The sequence below is a fragment of the Rhinolophus sinicus genome, linkage group LG02 (genome assembly GCF_036562045.2).
Source record: "Rhinolophus sinicus isolate RSC01 linkage group LG02, ASM3656204v1, whole genome shotgun sequence".
NCBI classification, from domain to species: Eukaryota; Metazoa; Chordata; class Mammalia; order Chiroptera; family Rhinolophidae; genus Rhinolophus; species Rhinolophus sinicus.
In genome coordinates, this window is record NC_133752.1 from 59,320,911 (window position 1) to 59,341,998 (window position 21,088).

The window sequence follows — 21,088 nt, forward strand, 5'->3', positions numbered from 1 at the left end:
CCCTTCAAAAGAATCAGATTGTGAAAATTTATATGCCGTGTTTTTAGCAGTCTCTATGTTCCATTAGTCATATATTTTGCTTAATAGAATTAGAATTTCAGCTGTTCTTTAGGCCAAGGCAATTATTTACCACAAAAAGTTACTTACATTCTGAGAGAACAATTGATTTCTTCAAGGTGGCATTATGAGTTTCCATGCAAATACTACCAGTACACAAGAAGAATGGGTCCTTTACCAGTATATAAAAATAAATAAACTCAATGTATACTTTAGCCATTCATTATATAGATATGTTTCAGAGATAAGTATTGATTTTCCTTATATAATAATACTCAGAGAATAATATATGTTTTATTATACCACATTATAAGGGGAATACTTACAGGTTTTCTTGTACAAGGAGAGTTCTGTTAAAAAAAGAAGAGATTAATATTGTGATACATGTTTAATTATTGAGTTTTTCAGTAAATGAAAGTGACTTACCTCTTCAGATGAATCAGCACTCTTGAAAAAGAGAAGAAGAAAATAATGATTTTTACAACTCCAGATTGAATGAAAAATGCACTTAGCTGCTACATTATGATTAAACAAAATGGAGGCAAAGTGTCTTAGGTAACTGACACATTAAGCTAGTTGTTTAATGTGTCTTAGGTAACTGAACATTAAGCTAGGTGGTTATTTTTATTTTTTTTTAGTGGCACTTTTAAAGTGAGTGAAGAGTAGAATTTTGCTGTAATTAATTTGATACATTCCAATATGAATTCACTCTGGGCCAAATTTCTTCTGTGTATGTAAAGGAGGAAAATCTATCACTGTGACTAGGAGAGTGAAATTGGAAAGTTAAACTTTATATTTGCTCAAGACCAGTGTTTTTTTAATATAAATATGTTTTAAGTTGCCGAAGATCTACCTCCATGCAAATATTGATTGTGCTGATAGAGGCTGGTGTTATGGTTATATTCTTCTCTCTTCCTGGATTTTAATTTTTCCACTTCTCTTGTTTTACAGAAAATAATGTGATAAACTCTGTTGTCATAACCAATTTGTATTTGTAACATCCACTAGAACTTTATGGATAGTTTAAAGTATTATTTTTTCATGAATTTCTCAGTAACTAGATACAAAGAATACCAAAGTGAAAGATACCATTACTTTTTTTAAAAATTAGTTGGGGTGGTAATGGTCAACAAAACTACATAGGTTTCAAGTGTACAAACCTATAACACATCCTCTATATATTACATTGTGTTCACCACTCAGATTCAGTTCTCCTTCCGTCACCATATAGTTCAACCTTTTTACCATCTTCTATCATCCCCTCTTCCAAAGACCTAAACATATGATTTGTAGCAATAAACTGCGTAGAAATAAGCATAGGTACTAAACTTAAGGACCTTAGGTTCAAAGAGGATTTTATGAATTTGACCTCAGAGGCAATGGAATTAAAAGCTAAGTAAATTAATGGGATTATATCAAACTAAAAGCTTCTGCACAACAAAAGAAGCCAACAACAAAACAAAGAGGCACCCAAGTGAATGGGAGAAGATGTTTGTAAACAATGGCTCCAATAAAGGGCTAATATCCAAAATATAGAAGGAACTCATAACTCAAGAACAAAATGCCAAACAATCCAATTGAGATACCATTAATTTTAACAGAAGAGAAAACAAGTCGAGAGGTAGGAAAAAAAAAGGACATGAAAGAGATAGTGGAGGAGGAGAAGAAGATGAAGGGGGAAAAGGTAGAAGAGGAGGACGGGGAGGTGAAGAGGAAGGAAAAGTTACAGAGGGGTCAAATTTTACCTGGTGACACACAGTAATAAATGACAATACCAGCTTGGAACTCTTGACATTTGGTAGGTCTAGATCTTTTAATAGTTAAGTCTCTTTTATTAGCATCCTAGTCACACATCTTTATGGAGCTCTTTTTAAAATTTTGTTTTACATTAAGCTAATTACACTAGAGTGTCCATATGTTAATGTCTCTCTGCGTGTCTGTGTGTGTACTCAAGAAATAGATTCTAAGTGCTTAGTGAACTTACATAGGTTAATTAAAAGAAAATGTCCATATAAAAACATTAAAATCAATAAAACCATGTTCAGGCAATGCAAATATGGTCCAGAAAACAAGAAATACGAATCTTTGCATTATTACTGAGAACACATTCTTCAAAATTTCTGATTTACTTACAGTCATGGCAACCGTGAGAGCCATGATGAAGGCAAGGACAAAGATCTTCATATTTGGCTGAATTCTGTGAAAGCACATGTGACAGGTCAATAGCACATTCGTTCCTGCACTTACAAATGATTTATTTATCAAACTATGCTCCAAAGCCTTGTGAAACATACTAGAAATCCAAAGACAATGAAATGTGATGCCTGACTTCACGGAACTTGAGACTAGTAGGGGACATTTGCAACTAAAGGTAAGTGTGGCAGTATGGAAATACTAAAGTTCCACAGAAACACACAAAATGGACATCTTAAATACACCAAGCTAATGGGGGTGGATATTAAAATAAAGAAAAATATAAAGCTTGTGCTGGATTATGTAGGATAAGTAAGGTTTTGAGAGCCTGCAAAGAAACAAAAATGAGAGAGAGGATAGCATGTTTGGAAATGAATCAGTTCAGCAGGTAAGAAGGACAAAATCGGAAACAGGTTGACCACTTAGATTGTTGTGAGATTATAGGGGCCTTACATAATGACAGTAGGGATAATAATTAAGGCTGAGTTTAAACAAATGTTTGGAAGGTAGAATGTCAAGCAATAGGGACTGATTTTATAATAAAGAAAATGATTCAGGTTTCTGGCTTGAAAACTGTGTAGGTGGTATAACCTTAATAAAAGAAAATTAATAATAATGGATAAAGTCAAGTTAAAAAGAAGTTTCAGAGAAAATGTTTGTAGACACTTTAAGAAACTGAATTGGTAAAGATGATTTAATCTCCAAATAATCTTATTCACCAAAGTTAACCAAATCAAAGAGTCTTTGATAGGTTTTTGTAATTAAGTATATACAAGAATCTACTTCTGTTGCTGTTGAAAAACAAGTAGAGCAGATTATTTATTTCTCAATTATAGACTTCTAAATCAAAAGAGTTTGCAAACTATAAGGTAAATAATCAGGAAAAGGTTATTCACTCCCCTGATAATTTTTGGCTATCAGTTTTGAAAGAACATTACAGTGACATCTTTTGTCTGATGATAGAAGAAATATTCTCCTGCCTAATAACTCTACATCTCTAACATGTAAAGCAGAATTTGGGACTGATGTATTTCCCTTGTTCCTTATCAGCTGATGTTGCCTCATTGCCTTAAACTCAATACTGTGGCATTAGAAAAAGTGAGAAAACTATATATTACCTAATGAAGTTTTTCTATCACCTACCACTTACCAAATATTCAGTCATGTTTGACACAAAAAAGATGCAACTTTTAGTGTCATTTATGCCTCACATTTCATTGAAAGTAGAGGACTGAGGGAAATTCACAGAAATTAGTCTCCTACAGATGGATAGACAGGTGGATAGCTTAGGGGCTTTGAAAGAATATTAGCCAAAGAACACAATGATAAAATTTGACTTAGAAGAAAAGCTTCTTTTTCAGCCAAATAACTAATGAAATGAAAATGTGTTAATTGAAATGAACTATTAAAACAAAATAGTCTGTTATACAGTGTTAACTATGCAGAAAAATAGAAACTATTTTGATGACGAAAAGACCAATAGAAAAGTAATAGAAAATGAATTAGTGATGGTAATAAAGTAACCTTGAGAAAGATTACTTAAATCTTTGACACAATACACACATTTGCAAAAAGAGAGTTTATGCTACTCAACAGATAATTTTCTTATAAAACTTGAACTTCAAGTTTCAGTTACAGGTAAAGGTAATTATTAACACAGCAGATATCATATATTTAGTCAAGGAAGTAAAAAGATTTCTAGGATAGCCCATCAATAGAGACGATGGAGCACATGCCCTCCTTGTTCCACATGATTCGCTTGGTACAATGATTGCTGTCAATCCAGAAGCACTGAGATCCTGACTTCACCTTCAGATCCTGACATAAAGTCATAATTTCTTTAAATTGTTTCTTTAAGAGAAATTATCAATAAACAATATACATTTAAAATGGTTTACAACTTATTAGCAGTCAAAAATTAGAATTAGATATCACATTAGGTTGTACATGAGTATATTACCTTTTATCCAAGATGCGATGCAAGAGTCTGAGAAGCTGAAGTTCTGAAGCCCTAAAAAATGATGTGATTTTCTAGAGGACTGACGTATATATATACTGAAATCCTCCATTTGTTTTTTTAAAATCATGTCAATTATGAGATCAAATTATACAACTGAAAATAATGCCCAAAATCTGTCTCCTCAGACACTAAAAATAAACTTAAACTTTACAGTAGAAGACTGTGAAGCAGAGTGACCAGGGAACAATTGTACCCGTTACATGTTAATCCCAGTATTAGTCAAGGTACGTGTGAATAAGACAAAGGGTAAAGTATGTTAAAATAAACCAAGTGTAGAAATGAACTGAAATGCTGAAAACAGCATCTGCCCTATTTTAACAAAGCCATGTCCAAGACGGAACAACTCTATGCCAAAAATGATACCATCTTATCAAACGTTTACTGCTTCTCTAATATATGATGACAACTGGCATAATAAAATTGGAGTCATCATTTATTTCAAACGTATCTCTTACAAATTATTACAATGTACATCTATTCTACTGCCTATAGAGTATTTTAAGTCTTAAAGTATATTGAAATGTTTGCCAAACTTCATTAATCCATTGAGTATTACATAATAAAACAATTCTTATTTTTAAAGTCAGATGACCACACAAGCTCACTACTATGTATCTCACATAGTAACTGGATGCGTATGTTTTGGTCTCTAATTTACTTCCTTTGAGTTTTATAATAGGAGGGCATGTACATCCCTGGAAGCCATGTATTAACACAACTACATTAGATAGAAGGAAAAATTAGTCTTCACTAAGTCGCTAGGCAAATTTGTATAAAAATTCAATGCTTTGCTACTGGTTGGATAGTGCAATGTACTTAGAACTGAATATAAGAAAAAATTTAAGTTAGATATATTTTATGTCCTAGTCCATTATTACTCAAAATGTGGTTCAAGAGACCATCAGAATCAGCATCACCTGAGGATATGCTGGAAATGTAAACTCATAGGCCCTCTTTCCAGATATGGTGAATCAGATTCTAGGAGGTGCAATAGAAATCTCATTTTATCAATATCTCCAGGTGATCTTTTGTGTACCATATTTTTTGAGGAACCAGATAATGGACTCATAACCGTATTTTTTTGACCCTATAAATAAAATGTAAGGTTTCATTTTGTATCAGGTGTTTTAGGCAATATTTATCAGGTGAATCTTCTATGGTGTTCTTGAACAACCCCATTAAGATATATTGGTATTCTCATGGTGGTATACAAAACATTATAAATGTTTCATTAAGGCAAATAAAGAAAGCCCAATTTAATTTAAATCATTCTTATTCTTTTGTCATTGATTTCTAAGCCTTCTCAATGCAAAACAAATCTAATCTCTAGCATATTGTCAATGGAAGAAAGATATCTAAGGTTTAGTATATATTGAAAACTCTGATGTAAAAAAAAAGTACTGCTTTATTCATTTTAGAAATGTCAAATGATTTCCTTATTTTTTACTATTCTTTGGCACTACCAAACAACAATAATAAAAACAACTGCCAGGTAATAAAAATTAATAGCTGTTAATATGCACATTTAAAACCTACAATTAAACTTAACTCACCCATATTTTAGGTTGGGACATCAAAATATAGGCATTATTTTCTGCTTTAACACAGTAGGAAGTGTGGGGATTATGTATGACAGAAGGAAACAAGAATGGTGAACTCTGAACACAGGAGTAGCCTTCTTTTGTTACTTAGGATTTCATCATCCAGGAACAGTTGGTCATTTTAGAATATTGATGGATCAGAAATTGTCTGTTATTTTATAATTAAGTAAAACAGGTATAGCCTTTATTACCAACCACCACAGAGTTTGAAAATGCCAAGGTCATTCATACAAGGGAAAAATCAATAAAGAGTAACTGCTATATCACAAGTATGGCATTAATTTGGTGACAAGAGGTTGAATTACTAAACGTATTTATGGTGATATTCATGCTGGATTGCCCTTCTCCTACACTTCCTCCCCTCTTGTTTTCCCTTCCCCCTCCTCTTCCTCCTTTTCCTATCATACAATGAAAGTATGATTTACAATCTATGAAGAAAATCCATGATGATTATGTATTTAACTAAAAATTCAGTTTGTGCTATATTCCTGTGTGTATTACTAAAATGAAAAATACTTCAACTGACAAATATAGAACAACATATGACTGCCTATTAATAACATAAAACCTCTTGAGCATTGGGAATACAAAGTGACTATGTCTTATTTTCTGCCCTGCAGAAGCTTATCTTATGTCATAGGCCCAATGTTTGCACCCCTGCTAAAACTAGTATGTTGAAGCCTACCCACCAATTTATCAACACAATCTTCACTAGGAAAAATATCCTAATTAAAAACTTCTCTGTGGATGAAGCATGAAATGAAAACCAAAGCACAGTGTTTTCTCAATTTCTGACAGTGTAGCACAGGCTCCCCACAGGTGTGAATGGGCCTCCAGAGGTTCCACTCTGGATGCAGGTGTGGGAATGAGCCTCTTTGATCTCTTTTGGGGCCTTTTATCTCTTCTGGACCTCAGAGTCACAGAGATCCTTTGTTTGGAGGTTTGATTGAAGATGAAGATGAGGATGATGGGGAAGAAGAAGGAGCCACGTGGGGCCGGGGGGGCTCGAGGTTTGGGGGATCTCAAGATCCCAAAGGAATTTGGCTTTGGCTTTGGCCTTGGCTTCAGCCCAGATGGAGGAATGTGATTCCATAACTTTGATTTCAAAGACCTTGTACTGGATTTCAATAACATCTCCAGCGACATGAGGGCCTGACCTTGCCTTCCCGTCCTCCTGATTTACAGGTCCTGAGTCAGGGACACCTGCTGAGAGATGATAGGAGAGACACATGCTTCAGAACTCGGTGTTTAAATATCAAGGTACTCACCAGCCCGTGATCTTTGAGGAGGGTCTTAGAGAGTGATGCAAGAACTGACTCCCCAAAACCAGTATCAGACTGAGTCTCCCAGGGACCTTTTCACAGCTTTGATGATATGTGGCCCTCCCTCATCCTATAACCAGAAACAACAAGGATCTGGATTCCCAGGTTTCCCCAGAGGGGCTCAGCCCAAATCTTATTTGAAAAGCATCCCTGTGACCAAGATCACTAGGCCAGATGGACACTAGAGGAGCTCCGGACTGTGCTGGACAGTGAGGGCCAGAAAGAGACCACAACAACCAATCCTGAAGCACACAGTGGTCCCAAAGATGCTTTTAGAGTACTGCCATAAATATCAACAGAGCCACCGGTTACCAGACATCTGTGGACAGCCTCCGACATGAAGGATGGAGATGCACACAAACAAAAGAAGCAACTTGGGAGCAACAGACTATGCAGAAAGATGAACATTTAGCAAGGATGCAAATATTAACTGTCTTTAGAAATATGAGATGATGTACCCATAAAACCAGAACAGAATTCTACAAAAGAGGAATAAACAGAATAAAGTTTACGGAGTTAAAAAAAATGTTATGACAGAAATGAAAAACTATTAAAAGGTTTGGATGACAAAGTTGAAGAGATCTGCAACAAAAAAGTAGACCATAACGATAGAGAGAGAAAACAGGAGGAACAAAGATAAGACAACTAGAATGATATAAATCATCAGTGAAGTAAGTCAAGAAAATGTCTCAGAAGTGAAGGATATTATTTTCTGATCTTAAAGGACCCACCACAGCTAGATTCCAAGGATGAAAATAAACCCACTCTAAGGCATATCATATGAAATTTCAGAACACTGGAGACAAAGGACAATCTAAATGACGAGAGAGGAGGGAAATCACATACGGAGAATCAGGAATCATAACGTTCTCAAATTATAACAGCAACACTGGAATTAAAAGACAATGTAGCTTTACTCTTAAAATAAGGAAAATTATTTCTAAACTGCAACTGTATACTCAAGTAAATTTGACTGAAATGTGAGAGCATGACAGTCATTTTTTAGACATGAAAGGGGTCTCAAAAAGGGGTTCAACAAAAACCTATTGCAAACATATTGAATAGTGAAAGACATGCTTTTCCAATTAACATGAGGAATAAAACCAGAATATCTGCTCTTACCACGACTATTCAACATTTTTCTGGAGGCTGTACCTAGTACAGTAAAGCCTGAGAATTAAATGAAAGATATATGAAATAGAAAGGAAAAAGCAAAACTGTATTTACAGATGCCATAACCTTATGTGTAGAAAAAACTTTCCAAGGAATCAACAAAACAATTTAGAATCTATAATAACTGAGTATAGTAAAGTTTCAAAATACAAGATCAATGTACAAAAATTTGTATTTTTACATATAGTCAACAAGCAATCTGAATATGAAATTAAAAGACCAATTCTATTCATAATAGCACAATGAATAATAGAATACTTAATAGTTTTAACAAAAGTAGTGCAAAAGCCGAACACTGAAAACTACAAAAATTTCTGAGATAAATAGAATCCAAATAAAAAAATACATATACCATCTAAAAAAACAGCACAGTAATAAAACATCTTTGTAAAGTATGAGAGTCACCTGAAATTATAAAACAGGAGAGAATAAGGTAGAAATCCGATCAGATATACATCAATTTACAGAAAAGTGAGGGTAGGAAGTTGAAAGCAATTATGCCAAATGTAATCAATTTTCTTACAAAATAGGTGACTGTATTCTAGCATTGACTAAGGGTTAAGAAGTTTCAGAAATTAATGTTATTTTTTTATTGTTTACTGAAGGAAAAGCATTAGAGTACATGCAAGAATGAGAAAATGATTTTGTAAGCAGTATTGTATTCTATGTCTAGGAAACATAAAGAAACATTTTTTTTTTCCTGTAGAATTGAGTGTGCTCGGAATGACAACAGTGTAAGTAAATTTAAGGACTGTCCAGGATTGAGATTTTTATCAAGTAGGGTTACTTAAAGCCAGAGATTCACAGGAGTCATTTTAGTTATTTTAAATATGTACTAAGTGATAAACATGAAATCCTAAATTAGAATAAAATAAAATTTAAAATGAACAAAGAAAATAAAGGATATGGAAAGGCCAATGGCCCAGAGGTTTCTGTTAGGTCAAAGTAAAGAAAGTATCATTTCTTCACCCCTGGCTTCCTTCTCAAATATAAATAAAGATCATATCCTTTTCCAATGGTTTCCACCTGAAATCAAAGTCTAAACTTGACCCATGGAGCTTTAATAATTTGCACACCCCTTTCTCTGTGACTTTTCTATCCACATAGTTTCTTTCTATCCACTTCTTGCCTTCTTCCCTACCCAGCTGGTCTTTTTAAAATTCCCTAAACATACATAATTTTGCAATTAATTTGCTGTTGCTATTCTTTCTACTTGGGATTTTCTTCCTCTATGCTCACTCCCATGCTTAATTTATATTTTTCCTTAAGTGTCACTTTACCAGAGAAGATGTTCTGAACTTTCTTACTTAAAACATCCTCTGTGCCCTTACCCTGCCAGCCTTCTATTTCTTTAGAGCACTTATCACCACCTGAGGTATATGTATTATTTGTGTATTTCTTCTTTGCCATTCCCAATTATAACGTAAGCTCCATGAAGGCATGGATTTTGTCTCTTTCGTTTCCTGCTGCGTCTTCAGGATCCAGAATAGTGCTTGACAGTCAGGCACTCCATAGACAAGTCATTCAGTTAAATATTTGTTGAATGAAAGTCATTGAAGACACAACTAACGGAGAGCCTTACATCATTTATGTTCTCATTGCTTGCCTATTGTTTTGTAGTAACATTAAGGGGTTATCTTCTGGCTTCTATGGACTCAGGAATTATGAGTACCCTGGAGAAAGTTTAGGTAGTATGGGAAATTAAATCGGGAACAAATCAGAGAACTGTTAAATAGTTCAAAATAACCCAGCAGGCTGTATATGTGTGGACCATATATTTTTAGGATATGAAATATGATGAACTAAATTAGAATTATTTGACCTCAAAGAATCTCTTGTGTAAAGTTGACTCAGTATTATCCAAACTGGGAAAAGGAAGTGGTGAAAGGAATGGTTATGTCAACTTACTCTGTCAGTATTAAAAATTTAAATAGACTACACACATAAGATTGTGCTTCAAATTTATTTATTGTAGAAAGAAAAAAAACAGTTACATAGTTTTATTACTCAGAAACACAATGAAAGAATGCTTACCAGTTAGGAATTGCAAACGTCACAACAAATGTCAATTAGGAAGACAAGTATCACAAGACATAGACTACACAGCATCTTTCTTTTATTGTGCACTGTCTTTTTTTATTATCCTGACAAAACGCGGTGGTAGTGGGCTGTGATATGAATGATGAAAGAACACATGTAGAAATTGGATTTTTCCAGTCAGACTTATTCAGAAAAACAAAGTAACAGATTAGCTCCAAAATGTATAATCCTGTAAATGCATGTGCATTTTGGCCTGGTGCAGAGTAGCTATTTGTAGGTAATTTTAGTTATCTTTAACCAAGTAAATAGCATATACTTGCTATTATATATATGCTATTTATGTCTGCTATTTACTTGGTTATTTTTATATATATTTATATATAAATATATATATATGTATATATATATATATATATATATATATATATATATATATATGTATTGTATATATATGTATGTCTGTGTGTGTGTGTGTATATATATATATATATATATATATATATATATATATAAATTTAAGTATAGTATCACACTATTAGTATATGAGTAGGCAATTAAATATTTTTTAACTAGCATATGTATATATATATTAGATATCTACCTATGGATTTGTATATATCTATATATAGACATATTTTAGTTATCTATAACCAAATAAATAGCATATATATGCATGTCTGTGTGTCTGTATGTATATATGTGTGTGTATATATATGTGTGTATATATATATATATATATATATATATATATATATATATATATATATAAACTGTTAAAGTATAATATCATACTATTAGTATCTGAGTAGGCAATAAAATATTTGTTAAATGAGTGGCTAAATGAATAAAAATTGTCGTTCATCTTCTGCCATGTATTACCCCAAAACAACATTTGTGTTTGCTCATCCAATGAGAAATACTCATTTCTGCAAATGTTGATGGAACATTCTTAGGTATTCTTGTTTTTACTGACAGTTTAGTAGTCATCAGAAGGTGCTACTACTTCCTACAATTAGAATACGTGGATCTAATTGAAATCTAGATTTACTCAAATAATATTTTTAGCAAAAGAGCTTTAGAAAAGAGCTACTTTTTTTTTTAATTAAAGTTTGTTGGGGGTGACGATTGTTAGTAAAGTTACAAAGATTTCAGGTGTACAATTCTCTAATACATCATCTATATATCACATTGTGTGTTTACTAAAAATCATTTTAAATCAAATCTCTCAAAAATAGGATTGAGGATTTTCTGTCACCTCCAGGTTGTTTCATAGTGGAACTGTAAACTTTATAGATTTTCACCTCAAAATGCCGTCCTGCTATTTCTAATTATCCTACAAGTCTTACTTCTGCAGAATCTCTGACCACTACACTTTTTTGTGTGTGCATTACCATAGAATACTGCTCATATTTTTCTTCTGGATCTAAGTTCTCTTATTCTATTATTTCTTAATATTAGGACTGAAAGAATTAACCAAATCATCAACTGGTAACATAAACTCAAATTTTCAAGATTTCTCTTAAGAAGAATCTTAACATACATTTAAATACAAACTGAATAGTTCTGTTCATATTTAATATATTTTTAATGCATTATCATTTAAACGAGCAGCCTGAATTGGTTAGTTTTCTCTATTGGCTCTGTACTATTATCTCAGAATCTCATTTATATCAAAGACATATGACACCCAGAAAAGCGAAGTATAAGAGGCTCATGGCAGAAATAGGACTTATGAATCCAAATCTTAAATTGTTTAAAATAAATTGTCAGCTTCTTGGGGTCAGGTCTCTACTTTGCTATTTACTTGTCACGTTAGAAAAATAAAACTTCTGTAAGACAATGTTGATGTTGGATTTTGCAAAACAACGTTAAAATAATAATTAGAGCTTGGGGAAGACAGTGAATAATTTTAAGTAACAGATTGTTTTGTAATATGAAAATACTAATCTCTACCCAGTCTAACAAGGAATTACTCTAAGATTTCAGTGAAATAATACACAAACACACAAAAGAAAACTTTAAATCCAATGAAGAATCACTTCCATTTTTCTCATTACTATATTTATTGTTATTGTGTAACAAACACATATTTGAAATGTAATTTCTGTAAATTCACTGCAAAATTTCTTTAAATTCACATGTTAAAACTTTTCTCTTCGACAGCTATCATTTTAATTTTGAGGGTTAAGAGAAGTAGACACCCTAGAGTAGGAATAAAGTAATAGGGAGTTGTTTCAATGTGATTCCATGGGTTACAAGCCAGCTGATGTTGGCCATAAACTTGGGGATTTTGGAGAACTGCCCACTGCTGCTCATGTTGCTTGATTTTGATCTAGAAGAAAATAAATCAGCAATAACTATCCCAAACTGAACCATGTCTATGAATCAGATCAGGTCACCTTATACCAAGTGAACCTAACAAACAGCTGCTCATTATGTAAAAGTCACTAAAAGTGTGTCTACGTTCATAAAGTGAACTGTAGAATTAAAGAATTTATGTAGTTAATTCAGATTTCAAACAAAAATAGTTTACAGAAATGAAAATATATTTACAAGTAAGAAGGAGAGAAGAGGATTGTGTAATTACCAATATATCAATTTCCATGTAATTTTTCATATGCAGTCTTACAGTCAGGTAGACTAAACTGAAACTCTCATGATCCCATGTACAGAAAACTGATATCCTGGCAGGATACTTATTTTTTTTAGTGTCACTTACTGATAGAACTATATAAATTAATGTCCATAAAGTACTGTGGGTAAGGCCTGTCATGTGTGACAGCTTAAGAAATGCCCACACCATCTCCGAGTTCTTACTTTTATCCTATTATAGATATTTAAGCCTAATATTGTAGAAATTTCTTGAAATCATACAGCCATAGCTGTTCCTTAAGAGCTCCTGTTTGTGCAGAGGAAAAGCCAATGAATATTTAAGGGGCCAATTGATGTTTAGAATTGCCTGGGAATAATTATTAGGTGGATAAATGGTTATGGCAAAATTAATGCGATGAATATGTGCTGTTGTGAGTCATTTTTGCCAAATATTAGGAGACCTTTAGAACTTCCTAAAACTAGAATTTGAATTATCTTATTGAAAGTATAATTAAACAGAAACAAAATTCCAAAATCAGACAGGTTTTTAGTGGGACCGTCTCATTTTAGGAGAGTTTTGTGCAGAAGCTGGTTCTACGAGAAAAGTTTTAGAGGGGTTTGCGGTTTGTGGAAGGATGATAGCGATAGCTACCAGTGTTTGCAGTGGCTCATTCATGTCACTCTCTTCCTTAAATAATTGTAATTTGTTTCCTAATTGGTCTCTGAACTTCTAACCTTGTATTGTTCAGGTCATTATCCATATTATTCTCAGGAATATTTTGCAAAAAACAGATGTGATGAGTCATATTCCTGCAAAACATATTTTTATGGCTTCATATTATATGCAGCATAACTACCCAAGATATTAACAGAGCACTCAAGGCTATTCCATATCTTCTTTGGGACTTATTTCTGGCTTTACTTTCTGTGTCTCCTTATGTCTTACCCACAACTTGTCCTGAAACCATTCAATAATTTCATGTCCTCATGACTTTCCCAAGTACAGGTGACAGAGAATGCCCTCTCTTCAGACTTCCTGATGAACCCCTATACTCATATGCTTTCCAAGACAAAGTTGAAACCTGAACATCTCTGTGAAGATATCCTCCAAGAGTCAGATAAGTATAGTAATTGCTTACTTGGGTGTGTTCATTGACAGAGTATTTACACTGATGCTGTACTTTAGTCAATAACATAGCTTCATTCAGTTCACTCACTCATTGAACAGTTATTTAAGCTATTTAAATGAACATTGAAACTTACTGCATAAAACATTTAAACTTATTTAAACTAAACTAGATGCACTGTTATGGGCTCTTGGTATACGTCCCTCATAAAATTTATGTTCTTTTTAAGGGATACCAATTTATAAATGTACAGAGCAACAGAAGCACAAACAGTTGTAGACAGGGAGAAAACAGTCATAATTAAAAACAGTAAAATAGATGGTATTTAGACTGTATTACATACTGAGAAGTAAAATAAGTAAAGGAAGTGGAGTGGGAAATGTCAGGAGTATTGAGTAACATAGCTAGAAAAAGCCTCAAGGAAAAGGTCAAGAAAGACTTAAGAACAGAAGAGGGGAAACAATTCTACACTGAGAAAGATCCGATGGAAAGCCCTCAGGTGGCAGCTCATTTAGTATGCTCATGGACTAGCAGAGGCCAGTACAACAAGAGCAGGAACTAAATGAGGAGTACAGGACATGAGGTCTGAGAGGAATAATGAGGCCAGGTGAATTAAGGTATTTTATGTCATTTTAATGATGTGGATGGAATCTTAATGCAAAGAAGTGACAGGTAACCCAATGGAAGATTGTATGCAAGAGTGAAATACTATGAATTGCATTTAAGAGCATCACTCTGACTTCTCATTTAATGAAGGGAAGAAGTAGTGAAACTCATTAGCCCATTCCTGTAATCCAAGGAAAATATAATAATGGTGGCTTGAACCATAGCGGTAACAATGAAAGTGGTAGAAGTGACAGGTTCTGGATACCATTTGAAAACAGAGCCAAAGAGATCTGCTAATGGATCACATGTGGGTGTGAGAAAAAGGAGAGGAGTCAAGGATGACTAAGTAGTTTTTGGTCTAAAGGATGACAGAAAGTCAAGTGTAATGGAAAGTTTGTAAGAGTAGCGAGGTTTGGGGGAAGTCAGGAGATCAGTTTTAGATATGTTAAGTTTGATATTTCCTATTAAGACATCAAAGGAGATTATCCTGTTGGACATACAGGTCTGGAATATAGGGGAGAGGTTGGTTTGCAGCTAAATTTAAGAGACATAAACTAATGATAATTAAAAACATGAGCCTGGATAAATTCAACAGAGATATGAGTACAGACAGAAAAGGGAATTCCAAGAATGAACCCTAGGACACTTTTCATCACATGTCCTCTAAATGAAAAGGAACTATCAGTGATTCCGCGACAGATAGAGTGACCAAAAAGGTGCAAGAATTGGGAGAGTATAGTGACATGGGAGCTAAACAAAGACAGTGTCACAAATGTCAAATGTTGGTGAGAGCAGAAGTAAGAAGACCTAGAAATAACCACTGGATTTAGAGAAATGAATGCAAATTTTGACCTTATTAAAAGTTTTTGTGGACTGCAGATGATGTAAAAATCTGATAACAAGAAAAAAAAAAAAAAAAAACACGAGAGAAGAGAAACTGGAGATACCAAGTATGCACAACTTTTGAAAAAGGTATTTCCCCTATCCCTGCAAAGATTAGGAGAGAAATGGGGTAGCGTTACCAAGGGAATGTAATCAAGAGAAGGGTATGTTTTCTTAGATTGGAGAAATTATAAAATGTTGATAAGAAGGAAGTAAAGAGTGGAAAACAGAGATGAAATGCAGATCCTTGAGTTAACAGGAAAGTATGGTTTCTTGTGCACAAGATTGGCATTTGGGTTTGCTAAGAGCAGCAATAACTCCTGAAGAATAACATAGTATTTGGAGAAATAAATAGATGGAGGAGTTATTTTTTGGCATAATTTTGAAGATGTCATTTCTGATTGCTTCTATTTTCTCGATAAAATAAGAAGCAAAGCTATCTGCTATTGGACATACAGGTAGGGAAGAAGTATTGTTGCTCTGGGTATTAAATAATATTCTAGGAAAGTTTGAGTCAATATGTAATGTGACTTTTGGACTTCATTTTAAAGCAAGAATGTTTATCATGATTCAGTGTATTTTTCTCAGCTACATTCACAGGGGCAGAAGGTAGAATTTGGATTAACCTAGGAAATGATTTAAAGTCAGTGTAGTTAAATCAAAGACGAGTAAGGGATTTGAGTATATAGGTGAATGTGTTTTAATAATGCTTACCATGAAATTCAAAGTGGAAAAAGAGTGACATCTAGACATAAGGAGTTTAAGGGGCATTGAAAAATTGACAAGCTCATTGGAGGGTCTAAGTTTTTGTGGGATTCAAATAATTTTTTACTTCAGATATTAAAAGGGATATACTCAGTAGATACAAATGGTGGAAGAGAGTGGGAAGGGTGAAATTAAGATTATGGAGTGATGAAAATTACTTACATGTCAAAGTCATGATCTGTCTTCCACAGTCATGATCTTCTTATTAGCAGGAACCATGCCATCTACATCTTTATATCATTATATGACCTTTTGCATCATCTAGCATGGTGGTTCCTAATTTGGGATAATTTTGCCTCCCCAGAAGTGATTTGCAAATTTCTAGAAACATTTTTGGTGCTCATATCTTAGTGGTTGATGCTATTGGCATCTTATGGATAAGGCCAGTGGTCTGCTAAACATCTCACAATGCACAAGACAGCCCCACAATAAAGAATTATCCAACCCCAAATGTCAATACTACAGAGGTTGAGAAACCTCGGTCTAATATATAGTATGTGCTCAAAAATGCATGATAAACTTGAGTGAAATTTTATGATTACAGACATGTGCCATATAAGGACCTTTTGGTCGATGATAGTGGGCATATATGACAATGTTCCCATAGATTATAATGGAGCTGAAAAATTCCTATCACCTAGTCAGATCGTAGCCATCATAATGTGGTAGAGCAAAGCATTATTTACATGTCTGTGGTGATGCTTGTATAAGCAAACCTGCTGAGATGCAGTCGTATAAAAACGTGGTACAATTGTGTACAGTACATAATATTTGAAAATGATAAGAAACAACTATGTTACTGGTTTGATTTACTATACTATACTTTAAGTCATTATGTTACAGTGTACTCTTTCCACTTCTTAAAAAAGTTTTCTATGAAATAGTATGTCATGTTAGGCTGACAGCAGCCTCATATCATATATCTTGTGTTTATGGATTCTCTTGATGCATGATTTCACTTGTGCTTGATTTGATCTCGTGTTGTTTTGTCCAGGGTTGTAGCCTTGGAGCCATAGGCTATACCATCTAGGTTCATATAAGTGTACTCTATGACATTCCACATGGAGGAAATTGTCTAATGATGCATTTCTCAGAACACAGCCCTGTACTTAAGTGGCACATGACTGTCTATGTAACATAAGAATAGCTAGGATTAAGAGTGGGTCCTATAATTAGCACCGTGAGCTTTATGTTTCCATGATGTCTGTCTTGCTCAGATAATCTTATTCTATGATTCTTGAATATCTTTATTAGTTATTTAAATAACTATTTCAGATATCAGTAGTATTATATATTACTAAATTTGATAAATCTTATGGAAAGAATTAAAACAATTATCTATATAAATAATTCTAAGATATCTATCCTTTTCTAATAATTTTTAAGAGTAATAAATTATGTGTTATATTGTTTATAAAACTGAATAATTACACAAATACACACTAATTATTTTCTTTTACTTTCTTTTCCCCTCTATGTTTGGAAGTTCTTAAGCAGTGCCTCATATATTACTTAGGAAGCAGGCTTTTTTGTACCAGCTCTATCTCCAAATAGCTGTGGGATCCTGAGCAAATAATGCAAATTCTCACTTCTTCAGTTTCCTCATCTACAAAACATCTTTAAAACACCATATGGATGATATGTGGAGTTTCTTACAATTCTTATTTTCTGAACATTTTTGTTCCCTTTGGTGTACTGTTGATCTTGCTTTTCTAGCTGCTTTCTTTCTTAAGGGTATTATTAATAGGCTTCAGGTATTACCTTTGCACTTCTCCCAAATCTCATGCCTGAACATTTCAGATATGTCACCCAATATGGGAAAGAGCTTGGGGTGAATAAATTCTATTTATGACAAATAGTCCTAGAACATTTTGCTTTGATTATATTTTGATCCTCACCCAGGGTGTCATAAAATTTCAATAGATGAAATCTTATTTTCCCTTATAAAATGGCAACACAAGTTACACATTAGGAGACCTTGGGTTGCCCACATAGAACCTTGCTCCTTACTTCTGATTGTGTTCTGATGGTTACGTGGCCAATGGCACCTGGTGTGACTTAAATCTCTGGCTTTTCAATTTTTTATTGGATAAACCTTTTTCGCTAATGTATTGTTGGTGATTTCCTTGATCTAGGTTTTGCATACATTTCCAGCCCAAATAAGTCCATAAGTATACTGATTACTGTAATTCAAAATTGTTGAAAGAGTCACAAGGAAATGCTATATTTATTGCACAGTATGTAAGGCGTTTTGCTGAGAAAATGGAAAGGAAATATTGACTGGGTAGCACAGGCTTGCTTTTGTATTTCTTTTCTTAGAAATCACACATTTTTGCCTGTGCCTTTGGCAATCAAAAACTAATACATAGGATGCACAGGGCAGACATGGCCTTTTCAGTTGGACTTATGCCAGCAGGGTTACTTCATCATTTCTTTTCATGGCTTCCACCTTGCTCAATATAGACATAGTTTTAGAATAAGTATTAGTTGAGTAGTTCAAATTCACAATAGACACTGACTTGGGCTTTCTAAGCAATATAAAATATATGACAATTAGGAGTGTCCCCTCCCTCATACATTTAGCATGATACAAACGCAAGTGATAATACGAAGGAAAATCACCAATTATGCTAATATTTTACTTACTTACTTTAGAAGGGCCTCTACCTGTGCTTAAGTCCTGAATATATCTATTACAGGTAGTGAACAGAAGAAAAGAACATTGTAAAAATGAGCAATGTGAAACACAATCAGCCAGTTACATGTATGAACATCATTCACTAAAGAGACAAAGAACTTGAAGCCTGCTTTTGTAAATAGGCACATGTTAAGTACTTTTGAGGCCTGCCTCAGACTATTGGGGTACTTTGGGCAAGATCCTGCTCCTCTCTGGGCTTCACTTTCTTTTCTTCCTTCCGTCTTCTGTTCTTCTATGAACATTAGCTGATAAACATTGAACTCACCACAAAATTATGAGCCCAAACTTGAGCAGTCCCGTTTTATTAACGTGCACTGCTATCATTTGTTCTACAGAAGTAGTTACTCTCTAAAGGTCACTCTCCTTCCTAAAACCCTTCAATAAATCCCCACTATCCACAGAAGAAAATTCATGTTCCTAAGGAGCCCAGCATGCCTTGCTCTTTCTCTAGTCTCATTCCATCTACTCCCTTCCTTGAACTTCATGACCCTGATTCACTCCTTGATTTAGTTGTGGTGACTTGTTTCTGATATCCAAAACACTCTTCTTCCTTTCCTTTTAAGTTATAGTTCTCTCCCCTTCTCAGGTCAAACACTTCTTCTTCTGGCCTCAAGGTCTTTCTCAGGACTCAGGGCTTCATGACGATCCTCTTTGCCTCCCCTATCCATCAAATAAATTGAACTAGGTATTTCCTTTGTGCCTATTGCCCCTTATTACAGCTTTGTTAAAATATTTATTGCATTTCACAACAATGAGGTTTTCATATTTGTTTTTCAACAAGGGTTTTCCGCTCCTCAGGGACAGGAACTATGCCTTTTTATTCGTTGTTGCATTCTTAGCAACGGGAAAAATGCCTGGCAAACATAGGCATTTAGTGTGGAATATATTTCACTCTTTGCCTTTAATAACCTTCATTTCACCTCTCTTCACCATTCTGCATGCATGACTATTGTTTGGATCAAGTTATCATCCAGAAATTCTCTTCTTCTCTGATGCTGAAATTCCCATCTGATAAAAAGCTCAAATCTTTATTTCTTGAGATTGATCAATCTCATGAGGCCTGGTGTTTGCCTTTTTTCCCCATCTCTAGTCACTCGAGCTTTTTTCAGTGTTCTGGTTTATGCCTCAACCTTCCTTCTCAGCTCAACCAATATTTCAGGACAAGTCATTTTAACACAAACACATTCAAACCCCTCTCTCCATCCCAACAATTCCCTTGACCTATTGATAGTATACTGCCACCATCTTGCCATAAATCTACTTGGGTAAGGAAAATAATCTGAGGTCTACTCTCACCTAGTTATTAGTTACTACTGTGGATCTTGTTATTCATCTTTATTTTTCACATTAACCAATAATGTTCGATATTTTAAGTATCCCAAACCCATAAACACTTCCCTCACTAAGTTGAAAACCCAATCCTCCACCTCATTGCAAAAGTAAGACCATTTACTGTCAACTTTTCTACCCTGCATTTCAAAGTATGTATTATATTTATTCATCTTCTCCTCCTTTTCTGCTGTGTCAGAGAAACTGGTACAGTCTGTACAGGTCTAAGTCTTTTGGCTGTGACCCTGATCCTCTGGAACCTGCTCCATGAGTTTATTCCCATCTCTTTGGTGTGTTTCCGCAGTTTCTCACCATTGACCTGTATCTTTTAAGCTACAAATCTCTATCCAAGAATTACCTTTCTGTGATCTGGGTTGTCCCTATAGTCACAGATACCATTCCGTAAGTGTTTTACCCCCTTTTCTAAAATGTCAGAAGAGTAATGCTACTTTTAATTCCTCCCACATTCCTTAGTTCTGAACCAGTTGGAGTATATCTCAATGGTTACAGTGATAATAATTCCATAAATCCAAAATATCTTCTTTGTTTCCACCTCATTCCACATCTGTGTAGCATTTTCAGTCTTGACTCCACTTGTTTTTTCCTCGCTATTTTCTCCCATGGTTCCCCTCACTCTCTACTCCCGTCTCCTTGATACTCTGTATTTTTCTGACTTGCCTTTG

General features: G+C 34.2%; 1 long non-coding RNA gene and 1 pseudogene across 1 annotated transcript in view; one reads left to right on the forward strand and one right to left on the reverse strand.

Moving 5' to 3' along the window:
- The window catches only part of LOC141568296 (uncharacterized), a 9,283-nt gene extending 4,978 nt beyond the window's left edge, over positions 1 to 4,305 (reverse strand). Inside the window, exons 1-3 of the long non-coding RNA XR_012491416.1 lie at positions 4,211 to 4,305; positions 2,191 to 2,254; positions 484 to 504 (exon numbers count right to left, since the gene is read on the reverse strand). This is a non-coding gene — a long non-coding RNA (uncharacterized LOC141568296). The remainder of the gene's footprint in view (positions 1 to 483; positions 505 to 2,190; positions 2,255 to 4,210) is intronic.
- An 848-nt stretch (positions 4,306 to 5,153) lies between these two features.
- Positions 5,154 to 7,482, forward strand: LOC109439858 (HCLS1-associated protein X-1; annotated as a pseudogene).
- Positions 7,483 to 21,088: the final 13,606 nt, after the last annotated feature.